The sequence below is a fragment of the Corythoichthys intestinalis genome, chromosome 13, assembly GCF_030265065.1.
Source record: "Corythoichthys intestinalis isolate RoL2023-P3 chromosome 13, ASM3026506v1, whole genome shotgun sequence".
Taxonomy (NCBI): Eukaryota; Metazoa; Chordata; class Actinopteri; order Syngnathiformes; family Syngnathidae; genus Corythoichthys; species Corythoichthys intestinalis.
In genome coordinates, this window is record NC_080407.1 from 40490194 (window position 1) to 40506817 (window position 16624).

General features: G+C 45.3%; 1 long non-coding RNA gene across 1 annotated transcript; it reads right to left on the minus strand.

Moving 5' to 3' along the window:
* Positions 1–1968: 1968 nt before the first annotated feature.
* Positions 1969–16099, minus strand: LOC130928990 (uncharacterized). Its single transcript, XR_009066785.1, has 3 exons — positions 15955–16099; positions 4709–4802; positions 1969–3374 (listed from the first exon to the last, which is right to left on the minus strand). It is a non-coding gene; the product is annotated as an uncharacterized LOC130928990 (long non-coding RNA).
* Positions 16100–16624: the final 525 nt, after the last annotated feature.

Here is a 16624-nt window from a genome sequence, read left to right on the forward strand (position 1 = left end):
ATTGTCGCCATTTTAGAAAATTGGAAGTAAAGGGTCACATGGGATAATGTTGCTTAGAGTGCTGCTGCCTTTTAGTGGGTAAATGCAGTACTGCTGACCAATTTATTAAGTCTGTGTTCGGGCCGGATGTTATTGATTTTATGACAGAGGCTGGGGGGCCAGATGAAATTTGACCACGGGCCGCATTTGGCCCCCGGGCCGGACTTTGGACATGTCTGATCTAGTTAGTCACATTGGACTGCTATTATTTTGACCCTATCAGATCGTGACCCTGCCATATTGAGCCGAATCGTACCGTAGGTGTTTACGTGTATTGTTACGTGCCTAGTAAATTGGCCAAAAGTGGCACAACAACATGAACGATAAAATCTTTCACACACACAGGCTTGTTCTGAATGACCCAGACAGGAGGCTACGACTGAATAAAAACAAGGTATTTATTATTATTATAAACAAGGATGGTGAAGTACAAGCCCTTAAAAGTTCCCAGCAGAGTTGAGAGATTTTCATTGGCGGGGGCTGGTATCATGAAAAGCACAAGCAATTAAAATATCAGTGTCCAATTTATACGACAGAGTATAAGAGCCACACACACAAAAAAAACAACAAAATCAAAGTCATACTGTTACAATGGGGGAAAAAAAGTCGAACTGTCACAGCGAGAAAATATGTCGTACGATTATTATGAGAATAAAAGAACTTAGGAGTTATATCAGGTGAGCCAATACTTTAGGCAATAGTGTGGATCTACATCAAATAAGGATTGGACAAAGCACATGTAAGCCCCCAAAACTGCAATCGTCAACAGCATAGATGACAGTCAAAACAGTCATTGACCACTGCTTCTCACACCAACCGGCAGACGTGTCTATTCATCCGATCTTTGCGAATGACCACAAACTTAGCAGGAAAAAGGGTTTTTTCAGGTGTGGGTTCTGAAATGTCTTTTTAAATTTTGCTTTTGACTGAATGTTTGACCACAAACTGAGCAGGAAAAAGGTTTTTCACCAGTGTGGGTTCTTGTGTGTGTGATTAAGGTTTCCTTTCGAGTGAATTTATGACCACAAACTGAGCACACAAAAGGTTTTTCACCAGTGTGGGTTCTTGTGTGTGTGATTAAGGTTTCCTTTCGAGTGAATTTATGACCACAAACTGAGCAGGCAAAAGGTTTTTCACCAGTGTGGGCTCTTATGTGTCTTTGTACGTCTTGCTTTAGTCTGAATCCTTGACCACAAACTGAGCAGGAAAAAGGTTTTTTGCCAGTGTGGCTCCTCATATGCCTACGACAGGCATACTTATTAGCAAAGGTTTTCCCACACTGAGAGCATTTGCAGTGTTTGTCGTCAGGGTGAGATTTCTTATGACCATCAGTGTAAATTGAGTGTGATGTGGCGCCATTTCCATCTGATGGAGTGATGAAAATGTCAGTTTGCAAGCCTTCTGTTGAGCTGCTGCTCGGAGGCTCCGTCCCTCTGTTGGCCTGACTCAGACAATCTTCACTCTTCAGGGGCTCACCAGTCGACCTGGTGATATCGTCCTCCTCTTTAATGTATGGCAGCCAGGGGCGGACTGGGACTAAAAATCAGCCCTGGACTTTGACTCAGCCCAGCCCATAAGAATCGCTATACGAAGGGAAACACAGACCCCATAGGGGGGTCCGGGAACATGCCCCTCCCGGGAGATTTTTTTTTTTTTTTTTTTTTTTTTTACATTTTATTGTAAAATGCACCAATTTCGTGCACTTTGAGAGAAAAATGAAGAAAATGTGTCTAGACTGTGACTGTCTGACTACGGGCGCTCAAAGTACTGCAAGGCTGAACTGGAGTTGGATTCATTTTCTGTACTAGCTCTATGATCACCCTGAATAAACAAATGAAAGAATTTATTTTTCAAAGCAAGTTTTACGTATCCAATTGATTATAATATATCTCTATAGATCTCTGTCTATAAAATGACTTCATTGTTTATGCCATAATTCAGTGGTCTCCAAACTATTCCACATAGGGCTGCGGCGGGCGCAGGATTTCATTCCAACAATACAAGACAAAACCTCTGCACCAATCTGGTGTCTTACAAGTGTAATCAGTTGATTGCAGTCAGGTGCTGCTTGTTTTAGCAGAAACTTCATTGGTTAAACTGTCGGTACTCGATCGGTTAAAACAAAAACCAGGCCCCACAGCGGCCCTTGAGGACCGGTTTGGAGACCCCTGCCATAATTAATCTTGCCATACAAATAATAAATTTCAATGAAAATACAATACACATTTCAAGACAAATCCTGTATACATAAACTTCATTGGAAAGTATTAACCAGAAAACAAAACGATATATATATGATTAATAATGTATATAACATCAATTTAACTACCTAAACTTTAAAGTAAAACCATTCATTTTATTAATATTTTGTTATATTTCTTCTGAATTAATATTGCTATGCTGCGTGTGCATACATTGTTTTACGGCTAAAATATTTTTTCTTAGGAGAGGGATAGTAGGACTAGCATACTGTAACTTGACACGATTGCAAACGGGTACATCGACTAGCTGGCACTAACCCTTTAATTGTCATTTATTTGATTTAAAATGTAGCTACCTGATGGATAACAATTGCCAGTTTACAGAGCAAGTAACCCTCTTCATCCCAATTTACTTGCCCTGCGCTTGTCTGGGGAACTTCCAACAGTTTATCGTTGCCCCCTCCCTCTTCTTTTCTCTCTCCCAGCACCGTCTGCACGTCAGAGCGGCTGCAGCTCCCTCTCACCATCGCCGGGAGCTGAGCTGTTGTTACCCGACGTGGCCGTTGCAGCCAGACTGCTGCTTGCGAAAATATTTGTCGATTTATGACATTTTAATGCTTCACTCTCCAGTTTCTTTAATTTTTTCTCTCTAACCTTCTCCGCGCCACCCTGCTCTTTTCAGTTTTTTTGCCACCACCATCCATATTGTGCATTAACACTCGTCGCTATTTTGCTTCCACAAGGAAGGAACCAATGAAGGCTACTCTGTGCTTTCGTCGTTCCTAGTCTATCAGATTGGAGGTGAAAAGCCAGGCGCATTGCTGCCACCTGTCGGATTGGATGCGAACTGTAGATAATCAGAGGATAGGGGGGATAAAAACAGTGATGCATAATGAATGGCGGCCGCCGGCCGTCCAGGGCACCGGCCGTTCTGTGATCCTCCAGAACCCACAGATTACCAGTCCGCCCCTGATGGCAGCTCTACCTCCACCTTTTTGATTGGAAGTTGCTCTTCTCTCTTTTGCTGTTGAGGGTGGTCTGGCTGTTCCTGTTTCATTTGCGGGCGCTGAAATTCTTCTTTAATGGAAGGAGACTCAGACACCTGCCACTCAGGACCAAGATATTTGCTGAAACCTGCAAGACACAAGAAGACAAATGATATATTTTATGGACCGTCTATCCAGCTAGTAGGCTGTGAGGTTAGACTAGCTGAGAGCTGCATCTCACGCGAGTACATACGCTCGTATCTGAGATGCATTCTGGGCTGTCACTCCCATGTAGAGGAGTTCCAAAAAATCGATTATTACATGCATCGGGATTCAACACGTGACGATTCGATGACGATTCATAAAGGTTAAAAAATGATGATTTTCACTCATAACTTAATGACAGCTGCTCGTAGCAAAATGAAATTCAAGACACATCTGCCGCCCAGACACCGTTAACGGATGCACGCACAACGTTATGATGGATGCTCCCAGTTACTGGGTGAGAGATTTGCTCCTTTTTAAAAGACTGGAAAATAAATTTGTGTATGAGACAGGCAGGTCGCGCTTTTGTGTGGAAGTTATTTTTTAGAGCGAGAGGGGACGAGAGATAGTTCGTTGCTCCTTGTCTTTCAGATGTCCAGCTGTAGCTTTAAGGCATTTCAATTGAACAATGTCCTGAGTGTGTTGCTAAGACATGTGTGCATCTATAAGAGGTGAGTACACAAACACTCTTGTACTGTTTAGCCTTTATTTTTGTTATTTTTGAGATGTTAATAGTTAGCACCGAGCACTAAGCTAATTAGCTAATTTGCTAACGTGTAGTTCATGTGCAGAACGTATAAAACCATGATTAAGTACAGCGGTAACACTACAAACATGTGAAATAGTACAGAAATCTGTTGTTGCGGGAGAGAGAGGAATATAAAATCAATATCAATATGAAAAAGGACAATGTTTTTCAGAGGTGTACGTATAGTCATAATAATTTTATAGACATATGATACTTTTTATAGTGGCGGCAGAGAGTTGGGGGGCGTGAAATGTTCACATCTTCCTGGCGGCACGGAAAAGAAAGTTAATTGAAAAGCACTGGTTAAAGTAAACAAGGGTGTATCATGCATGAATAAATGTTCCACTTGATTTGGTGTGGTTGGCGTGACCAGGTGTTTGCCGTCAGTATGTTTTACACAGTGTTACGCTCTCGTTTGCTCTACTCAGTGTGTGTGTGTGTTCTAGCCTAATTACTTCAAATTCGTTTCCATTGAAAGAAATCTGCAATCTGCAAACAATTGTCAAGATAACACAGTGGCGCGACCCTTACGTCAGTTAACGAGTCCACTGCACAGCTATTTAGTAAGCAAAGCCAGTATATTTGACAAAGATATTTCCGCACTTATGAGAAGGTACTATGTTTGATTTCTGCCTCATCTGAAAAAGAAAAAAAAGTAATGCTTCAAATGACTTTGAATGGGCACGGACTCTTCCTCATCCTTGATGTATGGTGACTCTTCCTCCTTCTGAATGCATGCAGACTCCTGGTGCTCAGGACGATGGGCTTGGGTGACATATAGATCTGCAAGATCACAAACACACGGGCAAAATCTTATTTCCTTATTTGCAAACTTGTGTCCCCAAAGTTGATTTCTGTTGGAGAAAATTCTTTCTTGCCAATTTTTTGTTGATTGATAATTTTTTGTCATCCAATCCAACACAAGTAATTCAAAGTGCTTGACATCACACCCAGATAGCAGACCGACCTTGAATAAACGTTTATTTTCCGTCATAATCATCAGTATGGTTGACATCGAAATTTTCGACAATAATCAAGGTTGAATCAATGACACATGACAGTGACGTTGAAACAACGCTGTTTTATGGTATGTCAGGCAATGGTTGGGTTAACATTGTTTTATAGTTGATGAACTTACGTTGACAAAAAGTTAATTTATGATTGACCGGGAAATATGATTGAAAAGTCGACTTATGGATGAGCGGGAGTTTTGGTCGAAAAATAGTTGTGTTCTTGGTTGACCGGGAAGACAGCGAATCGCCTCGAACAAACTCCACCGGAAACGCCTCATTTAAGGAAAGCCATATTTTAAGGTGAGCCTGCAGTTCTTTGTTAGAGCCTTTAATAGCAATGATGTCTTATTGTAGAAAGAACTGCGTTTGTCAATATTACTTGTATATAAAACCTTTTGCCTGACATAATGTGACAAAGTTGCCAAAATTGTAAGAAACTGTGGATTTGCTCTGATTGGCATTCAACCAAATACCCACTTAGCTTGGATGTTAGCTAAGAAGGAGTTCAGGCAAACTAAATTCCTTTTCCAATTCAAGTGGTAATATCACTAGTTATTACAGCCTAAATTAATTTACTGAACACTAAGACAGTACGGTCATCATAGCTATGTCCGTTCCCACATTTAGCCCTAATTTGTTTTGAGATTGGTGGAGTGAGTTTCTTCACCACACAATGCTGAAATATATTCAGCTAACTTTTGATATCTGTTTGAATTCCATGATATGACTTAACTGTGAATGCTGTTTTGCTTGAATTCTTCATATTCACTGAAGAGGCAGATGAGGATGGACATGTCAAAATATGCATTCGCTGCTGTTGTCCAAAAGTGGCTATACTATGCCCCGTACAGACCGCGTTGGTGGCAAGAAAAACAGTAAGTTTATCATGCGTTATTAAAAATAATTCGAATTCTAGACATATTTTTACTTTTATTATTCATTTATTTATCATTTAATCATATTACCTAATAATATTAGTCAGCCTTGCGTTTTTTTCTGACTGTACACAAAGCAGGTCCTCTAAATATAGGCATATTTGAAAGCAATAATAGAGTCATGGTTGAAAATGAAGGAAAACATAACAATGATTCAGCATTGTTCCAATATTATTAATAATCAAAATGACATTTAGGTTTTGGAAGGATTTCAACATTGGAACAACATTAACTGAGGGTGCAAAAGTGATGACAAATTCAAGGATTTTTATTGTCTCATCAGTTCACATTTACTAGTACATGTTAATGGTGAGAAAATACAACTCGGGTCCCGTTTTGAAAGCCAACATATCAACGTCAGGCGTCAACGTTGATTCAACGATATAAGATCGACAGCGGAATGTTGATTCAACATATTTTCAACATCGGTCTGCTATCTGGGCATTTACCAGGGCCGGTTGTAGGCAGGCATGTATGAGGGGGCAAGACAGAAATGTGTAAGGGGCATCATATGTGGGGCACAGTGAGGCACTGGCGAGCAAGCAAAAACATTTTTTACAACTATCCGTCACAAGAAGTCAGAAAAATCCAACCAAAATACAAGTTTCTGTTAAAAAAAAAAAGTGACTTTTTTTTATGTTTTTCAGCCATCTGTATTCCAAATCCATATCGGGACATCCCTTGTTGATAGTCAGTTCACCTGTGCTCATCAACTTCCATCTCTCCTTCACCTTTACCTGCTCTCTGCTGCTCTACTTTGTCTGGACAGAAATATCACTTATAACTGTTAAGCAATTAATCCGCATTTCTCAACTGGTAATTGTGACCTAAAAGTCGTTTATGTTGCCTACATTGGCAGTGACGGACTTGGCAATTTTGGGGCCTAAGGCGAACATATCCTGGGGCCCTCTTCATCGGTCAGGGGTTAAAAAGGTGAGAAGAGTTTGGAGGAAATATGTTCCGGTACACTAGGGCTGTCCTAAACGACAAATTTTCTCCTGATTAGTCAGCTGACTAGTTTTGCGGTTAGTCGACTAATAATTTTTTTTTACTAATTGAGCAATTAAATTTTTGTTGACACTTATTAATTTACAAAACCATTTTGGAACACTTAAATTCTTTATTAATGTTCAAAGAATCATGTAAATAACAATAATTAATCACAAATAAACAATGAGGTTAAATGCTGATAGCATTTACTAGTGCAAAAGAATGGAAAGTAAACAGATTCAGAAAACAGACTTTGCCTTTCCAACATTATTCAAAACAATTCTTTAAAAAAAATTGTAGCATTATTATTATTGTATACTACTACAGTATATATCATAGTAGTATAATAATTATAATAATTATTCATTGCCAATCATATTTGTCATTAGGAGTGTCATTTGAAAGCTATTCTTAGTGTAGAATCTGTATTCTGTAGTATTTACTCAACATATTATAATATTAATTCTGAAGTATGTGGGATTAACTCCAGAAATCGGTATTTATATGACGAACTTGACATGCTTTTATTTTGAAATGTTCACCGGAGGTACGTTCGCTAAACCGCTAACAGAAAGCTTTACACTCCGTAAAAAAACATTCTTCGTCATTGCTTGTGGTGTCACTAATAGATGTAATTTTTAGCAAATGCTGTTAACCAGCTGTTGAGTGTTATTGTATGACTGATTGGAACTGTACTGTACTGTTTCGTCACAGGGTGTGCTGTCGTGTATTTTATGTTAGGTGTGAAGAAGAAGTTAAAAAAAGGCATTAGCGGCCTCCGGCCTGTTCTCGACATCTCCCTCACTGTACTTTGGCTCTCATGGAGAGCACGTTCACTCATGTGTTTGAAATAAACGATAGCCGACGTGCAAAGTAGCAAGGGAGCTGTAAAAATGGCGAGCTTAGTGGGGTGAAAAACACAGGAGAGCTAAGTGACGCTAACGAACAACTAAGGGGAGCTAAGCAATGCTAAGCAAAGCTAAACGATGCTAAATGAAGCTAAGCAACTGATACTCAGTCCGTCGTCGTGGAACAGTCCATTGTAGTGTGTGTGTGTGTGGGGGAGAGATAATATAAATGCAGCATTCAAATGGCTTTCCTTGTTGTTTTGTTATTTGTTTGTTTGGTATGCTGACAAAATTATACATGACGAATATTTGGGGGTGCTGCTGACTCCGGTGGCTCAAGCCCTTGCTCGTTGGGGCAAGGGTAGCTGGTTGGGGGGCCCCTACTGGTTGGGGGCCTAGGCCGTTCGCCTACTTCGCCTTAATAGAAGATCCGCCTGTTAGGGCCTCTGCCCCTCCTTCCTAATTACAGGTTAGACGGGTGGAGCGGCCGCAGCTGTGAGCAGTTGCAATCAGCCAGCTTTAAAAGACCAGCGGACGCACCATCACGTCGCCAGATCAACTCGTCTAGTCCTGCTGTCAGTTGTATCCCGCCTTACTTACATTTTTGTCTTCTACTCTCGGCTCACGATTTTTGCTTTTTGTCCCAGGACTTGTTTACGCACGCCCCTTGTCGGATCTCCACGCCTGATTCCCCCCCTGAGCTTTGCCTGCCTCTCGTCGGTCTGGATCTCGCCAGCAACGCTCAAACAATAAACAAAACATTTGGTTTTCACAGCCTGTCGGTCCCGTTGTCTGCTTTGGGATCCTCTCCCATCCACGAACCCTAACAGTTTGATCTGGCCATATGGATCCCGCGGACAACGCCAGCTGCCCGCCCGCATGGCTGGAAGGACACCATCAAGCCATCCAGCACCTCTTCGAAATGGTAACGAACATCGGGCACACACTCCAAGCCGTCCAGGCGCGGCTTACGCCGCTTCCTCAACCGGATCGCCCGGTCGAACCACGCACACGCCTGTCACCTAACTTTCCACCCGCCACAACCGTTCACCGCGAGCCTTACGTTCCCGCCCCAGCTCCCTATAGCGGCGACCTCGGAACCTGCCGGGCATTTCTCGTGCAGTGTAGCCTGGTGTTTGAACAACAGCAGTCTACTTACCGGGACGAAAAAGCGAGGATAGCCTATCTGATAGGCTGCCTTCGGGGCGTCGCGTTGGTGTGGGCTTCCTCTATGTGGCAGCAGGATTCCCCCGTGTGCAAGTCCTACGTCGAGTTCACCGAGGAAATGAAAAAAGTCTTCGACCACCCCGTTCGTGGCAAGGAAGCTGCTAAGCGACTCATGTCGCTACGCCAGGGAGCCCGGAGCGTCGCCGAGTTTGCCGTGGAATTCCGAACGCTGGCGGCCGAGAGCCGTTTTAATGACGAGGCACTACAGGAAGTATTTACCCGTGCTCTCAGCGAATCTCTCAAAGATGAACTGGCCACGCAAGATGAATCCCTCTCGCTCGATCGTTTGATCGAACTATCGATTAAACTGGACAATCGGCTTCGGGAACGCCAGCGACAACATCGGGAGCAACTGAAGACTCCTCACGCCCATGTCTCTCTTCCCCGGCCATTTCCGCCTCCCGACCAGGCACCCAACGCTGCGTGTGTGCGCGCAGGCGCGCCTCCTGCTGACAACCCGGAGGCCATGTAACTGGGCCAAACCAGACTAACACCTGGAGAACGTGAGCGAAGATTCAATAGCAGATTATGCATCTACTGTGGAGCCAAGGGACATTTCCTTCGCGATTGCCCAATACGCCCGGGAAGGCCAACAGACTCACCAGTAGCAGAGGGGCTACTCGTGAGCCACATGAACAATATTCCAGGTCGCCAACTTCAACTCCCAGCAACCCTCTCCTGGAAGAGCCAGTCACGCACAGTCACCGCCCTGGTGGACTGTGGCTCAGATGAGAACTTCATCGATGGAGAACTGGTCCATCAGTTGGGGCTTGCGACACATCTTCTTTCGGCCCCTCTCCAAACCACCGCTTTGGACGGCCGAGTCCTGTTCCAGGTGACTCGTCAGACGGACGCCATCAACCTCCTCACATCGGGTAATCACCGGGAGGTGACCCCTTTCCTCGTTTTCAAGAGCCCTCGCACCCCCCTCGTCCTCGGGCTGCCGTGGTTGAGGAGACACAATCCGTCCATTGACTGGTTCCACCCCAAAATAACAGCCTGGAGCCCGTATTGCCATGCTCACTGTCTCAAATCCTCCCTGACGCCGTCCTGCCCTGTCCGGGAAGCTGAGCAGCCCGACCTCTCCGCGGTACCAGAGTGTTACCATGATCTCGGGCAGGTCTTCAGTAAGGAGCACGCAGCTTCGCTCGCCCCACACCGCCCGTACGACTGCGCTATCGACCTCTTACCAGCAGCAGCCCTCCCCAGGGGGCGCCTGTTTTCCATTTCTCAACCTGAGAGGGAGGCGATGGAACAGTACATCAAGGAATCCCTGGCAACGGGTGTTATACGGCCATCCTCTTCCCCAGTGGGCGCGGGGTTCTTCTTCGTGCCGAAAAAAGATGGCGGCTTACGTCCCTGCATCGATTACCGGTCCTTGAACGATATCACGGTGAAGAATAAATATCCCCTCCCGCTCATCGATTCCGCCTTTACACCCCTCCAGGGTGCCACTATATTCTCCAAACTCGATCTCCGCAGCGCCTACCACCTTGTCCGCATTTGAGAGGGGGATGAGTGGAAGACCGCGTTTAACACACCCCTGGGTCACTACGAATACCTCGTCATGCCATTTGGTCTCACGAATGCCCCCGCAATCTTTCAGAACCTCGTGAATGATGTTCTCGGTGACATGATCAATCGGTTCGTGGTGGTCTACCTAGACGACATCCTGGTCTACTCAAACACCCAACTTGATCACGAGCGTCATGTCCGCCAGGTCCTCCAGCGTCTACTCGAGAACAAGCTCTTCGTTAAGGCAGAGAAATGCGAATTCCACGTCCCCGAGACCACATTTCTCGGCTACATCATCGGCAAAGGCCTGTTACGCATGGACCCAGCCAAGGTCTCTGCGGTCCAGGATTGGCCTCTTCCCACAGACCGAAAGCAGCTCCAGCGCTTCCTGGGCTTTGCAAATTATTACCGTCGGTTCATTCGTAACTACAATCGGATTGCTGCTCCTCTTACTGCCCTCACTTCCACAGCCACACCATTTCGCTGGTCTCACTCTGCCAGTATGGCATTTCAAGAACTCAAGACCCGTTTCACCTCAACTCCTGTGTTAGCCAACCCTGACCCAGTGCTTCAATTCATCGTGGAAGGGGACGCCTCTGAAGTAGGAGTGGGTGCTGTGCTGTCCCAGCGCGGAGCCGACGGCAAGGTGCATCCTTGCGTATTTTTCTCCCGTAGGCTGTCCCCCGCCGAACGTAACTACACCATCGGAGATCGGGAACTCCTTGCTGTGAAGCTGGCCCTGGAGGAGTGGCGCCATCACCTGGAGGGAGCATCATTACCGTTTGTCGTACTCACCAATCATAAGAACCTAGAATACCTCAAATCTGCTAAACGCCTCAACCCACGTCAAGCACGGTGGGCTTTGTATTTTTCCCGGTTCAATTTCACCTTGTCCTATATTCCAGGTTCCAAGAACACAAAACCAGACGCCCTGTCCCGGCAATTCCAAAAGAGCCAGTCCCAAGAAGAACCTCCGACTATCCTCCCGCCAACCTGCTTCCTCACCTCGGTGGAGTGGGAAATCGAGGCTGAGGTTAAAAAAGCACACAGAGCGCACCCAGACCCTCGTGAGGGGGACCAGTCCAACCTTTTTGTGCCTCCCGACCTTCGCCCCCAGGTACTGGACTGGGCGCATTCATCACGCTTGTTTTGTCATCCTGGCATTAGGAGAACACTGGCCGTTCTACGCCAGCGGTTTTGGTGGCCCACCATGGCGACGGACACCCGATCGTTTGTCCTTGCATGCACGGTCTGCGCACGTAGCAAGACTACCACCCGACCCAGCGCTGGACTCCTACGGCCATTACCCATCCCGAGCCGCCCTTGGTCGCATATCGCCCTGGACTTCGTAACCGGTCTCCCTCCGTCAAAAGGCAACACGGTAATCCTCACAGTGGTGGATAGATTTTCCAAGGCAGGCCACTTCATTCCTCTCCGCAAGCTTCCTACGGCCTCAGAGACTGCTGACCTCCTCACACAAAACGTCCTCCGTCTGCATGGCATTCCAGCGGATATAGTGTCAGACCGGGGACCACAGTTCACCTCCCAGGTGTGGAAGGCCTTTTGCTCAGCATTGGGCATTGAGGTGAGTCTTTCATCCGGCTATCACAGTGTGAGCGCACCAACCAACAACTAGAAGCTGCCCTCCGATGCACCACGCAAGCCGATCCTTCCTCCTGGAGCGACCAATTGCCGTGGATCGAGTACGCTCACAACTCCCTTCCGAACTCCTCATCCGGTATGTCCCCGTTCCTCTGCTCCCTTGGCTACCAGCCCCCGTTATTCCCCACACAGGAACAGGACATCGCCGTGCCCTCAGTCCAGGCTCACGTTGACCGGTGCTCCCGGGTCTGGGACCAGGCTCACACTGCCCTTCTAAGGGCCTCACAAGAGTCCTGCACCCAGTCCAACCGTCGCCGCACGCCAGCGCCGGTCTACACCGTGGGCCAGAAGGTTTGGCTCGCGTCCAAGTCTCTGCCGGTGAAGTCGGGTACTGCTAAGCTCACCCCCCGGTTTGTGGGCCCGTATGAGATTATCAAGGTGGTAAACCCTGCGGCTGTACGTCTCAGGCTCCCTCGGCATTTCCGCATCCATCCCACATTCCACGTCTCCCAGGTCAAACCGGTTTCCTCGTGTCCCTTGTCCCCCCCTGTTCCGCCCCGTCCTCCGCCTCTGTCAGTCGATGGGGGCCCTGCATACCGGGTGAGGCGTCTGTTGGATGTCCGCCGACGCGGCAGGGGGCTTCAGTACCTCGTGGACTGGGAGGGCTATGGTCCTGAGGAGCGTTCCTGGGTCCCGTCCCGATGGGTGCTGTCTCGGGCCCTCATCCGGGATTTCCACCGCGCCCATCCCGATGCTCTCCGTCGGTCGCCGGGTGGCGCCCGTGGGAGGGGGGGTCCTGTTAGGGCCTCTGCCCCTCCTTCCTAATTACAGGTTAGACGGGTGGAGCGGCCGCAGCTGTGAGCAGTTGCAATCAGCCAGCTTTAAAAGACCAGCGGACGCACCATCACGTCGCCAGATCAACTCGTCTAGTCCTGCTGTCAGTTGTATCCCGCCTTACTTACATTTTTGTCTTCTACTCTCGGCTCACGATTTTTGCTTTTTGTCCCAGGACTTGTTTACGCACGCCCCTTGTCGGATCTCCACGCCTGATTCGCCCCCGAGCTTTGCCTGCCTCTCGTCGGTCTGGATCTCGCCAGCAACGCTCAAACAATAAACAAAACATTTGGTTTTCACAGCCTGTCGGTCCCGTTGTCTGCTTTGGGATCCTCTCCCATCCACGAACCCTAACACCGCCGATGTATGCTGGTTACCTCGCGACCTCTCTCATTCCTCCTTGCTGAGAGCAAATAAGTTTCCAATATCCATTTGCAAGAGTAATGCTTTTTGAGTCACATACAAATAAAAAATAATAATATATCTTGTTACAGATTACAGGGACTGCAGGAGAAAAAAATGGAAACAGCTGGAAATTATTATGAGCACACATACAATTTTTTTAGAGGTTATATCTCAAAGAGAGGCAATTGATTCATACAGATTGATTCATTTTGGTCATATGAACAAATAGCAATAAATAGCACCAGTACTGATACAGCTGAAATACCACATACTGTACCATATCAATACAATATTAGACAAAGCTCTTCAGTGAGTGCCTCTCACTCAAATTGTATTTAATTGTGATTGCATTCAAAGCCAGCAGGCTAAAACACGGCAGCTAATCTAATACATTAATTCAATTAGGCTCGAGCGTATGACATGGCACTCGCGAGGTTACCGCCGCTATCGCCATTGTGGAAGCGAGAAACATAAACTGAGGCATTTCAACACAGGTCGCTCTTTAAAAATGGTTGGAAATTATTGTGCGGTAAAGAATTGCAACAACCGATCGAATAGAAAGAAGAATGTACAGCTCGACGGAACACCAATGAGTTTCTTCCGGATCCCTACATGGAGAAAAGGCGAGGGAAAGCTCATATCTGAACTTACCAAACGTCGAAGAATGGCATGGGTGGCCTCGATCAGAAGGAAGGGCATAACGTTTGATTCTCCACTTACACACTGAGTTTGCTCAATGCACTTCCACTCCGGTAAGTTAATTTCGTTTGTTTACGCAAATTTCAGTAACTTTACGCCCTAAGTCGGCCTGTTGTTAGCTATTGCTACAGCTAAACAACTAGCATGCATACATGTGCATTGTCTTCATAAGACATAATTCCTGTCGTTGCTAAATGAAAAAGCTGTAATATTTTGACGTGAGAGAGTGGCAAAGAATTTGTACACAGGCTACATTTTATGCAGCAAAAGATTTGTACATCCGTGGTCACAGACTAATGTAAACACACATTGCCTACCTTTGCTAGAAAGATGGTGTTGCCGTTTGCTATGGTCATAAAGTGAAGATCCTGCACCCATCCGCAGCAAAACTGTTCGTAGCTTTGTAGCGATTTGTAGTTTCGGAATTGCTGATGAGTGTTGTAACATATACCAAACACTAAATACAGCATGATGTCCATTTCGCGTAGTGGTGGAAGCTTGTCGACATCTTTATTCCATTTGTGTTCGGCTTGCTCGTGAGGGTCAACATTGTTCACATCCTTAAAATTGCTCACATATCTGTCCTTCGCCGTGGTAACAAGTTTGTCTCTGTTTCGAACTGGCAAGTTTTCCCTACATTTTTCCATCTTTGACACTCGGTAGTTGAATTGTATTTGCCGTTAAGTTTAAATGTCCCGTGATGCAGACGTGCTTCCGCAATGGCTGTGTTGTCGCAAATCTCGCACGATCCCGTGCTGCTGTGACGTAAACGCTCGAGCCTAATACAAGAGTACTGTGGCGATTGTTATGTGTGCCGCCCATTGTATTTGTGTTCTGCCCGAAATGCATGCTGGGCAACCGTGACTGGGAGTCGCTGTTGTAAATGTTATTATATGTGCGCTCTGTTCCATAATACGTATATCGTGTTTGAGACATGCAGTATTGGTGGGACAAGAGCAGCAATAGTATAAAATAAGTAATTCTCCTGACATTCTCCTCTACGGCACTCACCAATCGTTACTGTACTTCAAAATTAGATGTTTGATTCGTAAAGTTAAACAATTGACGTCACGTTTCATTGGAATAAGCGACTACATAAACTCCAACACAAACAGTCAGTGAAAAAAAATCCAAATAATGGACGGTTATTTACCATAAACCTGTAAAGCAAATGGGAAGAAGTCCTTCCCACCTGCCATCGATTGTATGATTAGCACATGCTAATAGTGACGCTGCATTCAAGTGTTGTTGGGATAATCGAACAAATGACTACCTATAAAAAGCTCCAGGCACGCAACTTGTGATGTATCGTTGGAGTATTACAATAGGCTACTCCTATTTGGAGCAACCATGTTTTTATCTCACATTATGACTTTACAGCACATCATAACGATTTTCCAACTTTGGAACTCAGACCTCCCGAAACACATGGACATAGCATATCTCCTGAAGGTGCTTCGCGGAAGTGTCAACTCATGCCTATCACAGCCAAAGTTACGTGCATAAATGACCATATAAAGGAGCCATGTGCAGATTTTGTATATTGAGTGCAGATGAATGTCAATTCGTAATATATTAATTTTTTTGAGAGTATTAAAAATGTGCTCTCTCAACGTCTGAAATTTTGATTTGAGGAGGCAAGACATTTATTTGAGGGAGCATTGCTCCCCGGTGTTCTGACTCCCCATTCATCAGAACACCGGCCTGGGCATTAACTATGAAAAATACGATCAAGTGTGAATAGAAAACTTAATATCTTGAGACCACTACTTTACACATTAAAAATGAATTCTCATCACTGGGATCTCTCTTCTTTCTGTCAGCCATGTACAGTATATTTCGAATCAACGAAAGTGAACCAACCAACCTTCTAGTCTGTGAACAGCAACTTTTGTGTGCATTATTTTGCACACAGTCGAATGTTGGAAACGCAGGGGCTCCTCTTTTACTGCAGCCGGTGACATTTTACTCGGTTGATTTCTGAATGCTTGACGGCGTGTCGATGTTATCGGTTCGCCAGCTAGGCTAAAATAAAGTGACTTCGGTTAAGTGACTGAGATAGAGGAGATCAAAGAGAACAAAGAGGAAAAACTGGCTACTTTTTGCTGCGTTCGAGGAAGGTGGGAAGCCAGAGTTTTCCAACCTCCGACCAGGAAAATTATACTATATTTTATGTAAAATATACTAACAATACCCATTCTTGTTCGGGTATGCGAAATGAAAAATGGCGCCCCTCTACCCGCACGTCCAACCAGCAGGGAAACACACTTTTTTAGGGTGGCATCTTTGCTGCATTTTTTTAGTATGTTATTGCTATGGCTGCAACTAACGATTAAATCTATTATAGATAAATCGAACAATTACTTAAACGATTAATCGGATAAATGCAAAGTTTTTCAATAACTTTAACAATGAACACAAAACGGATGACGACGTATTTCCTTCAAGAACAATAATTTATGACCGCTTCCTGCCTTAACTGTACTGTACATCTGGACTGTTTTAAGTACAAAAACTTGCCACAAGTTTTTTATTAA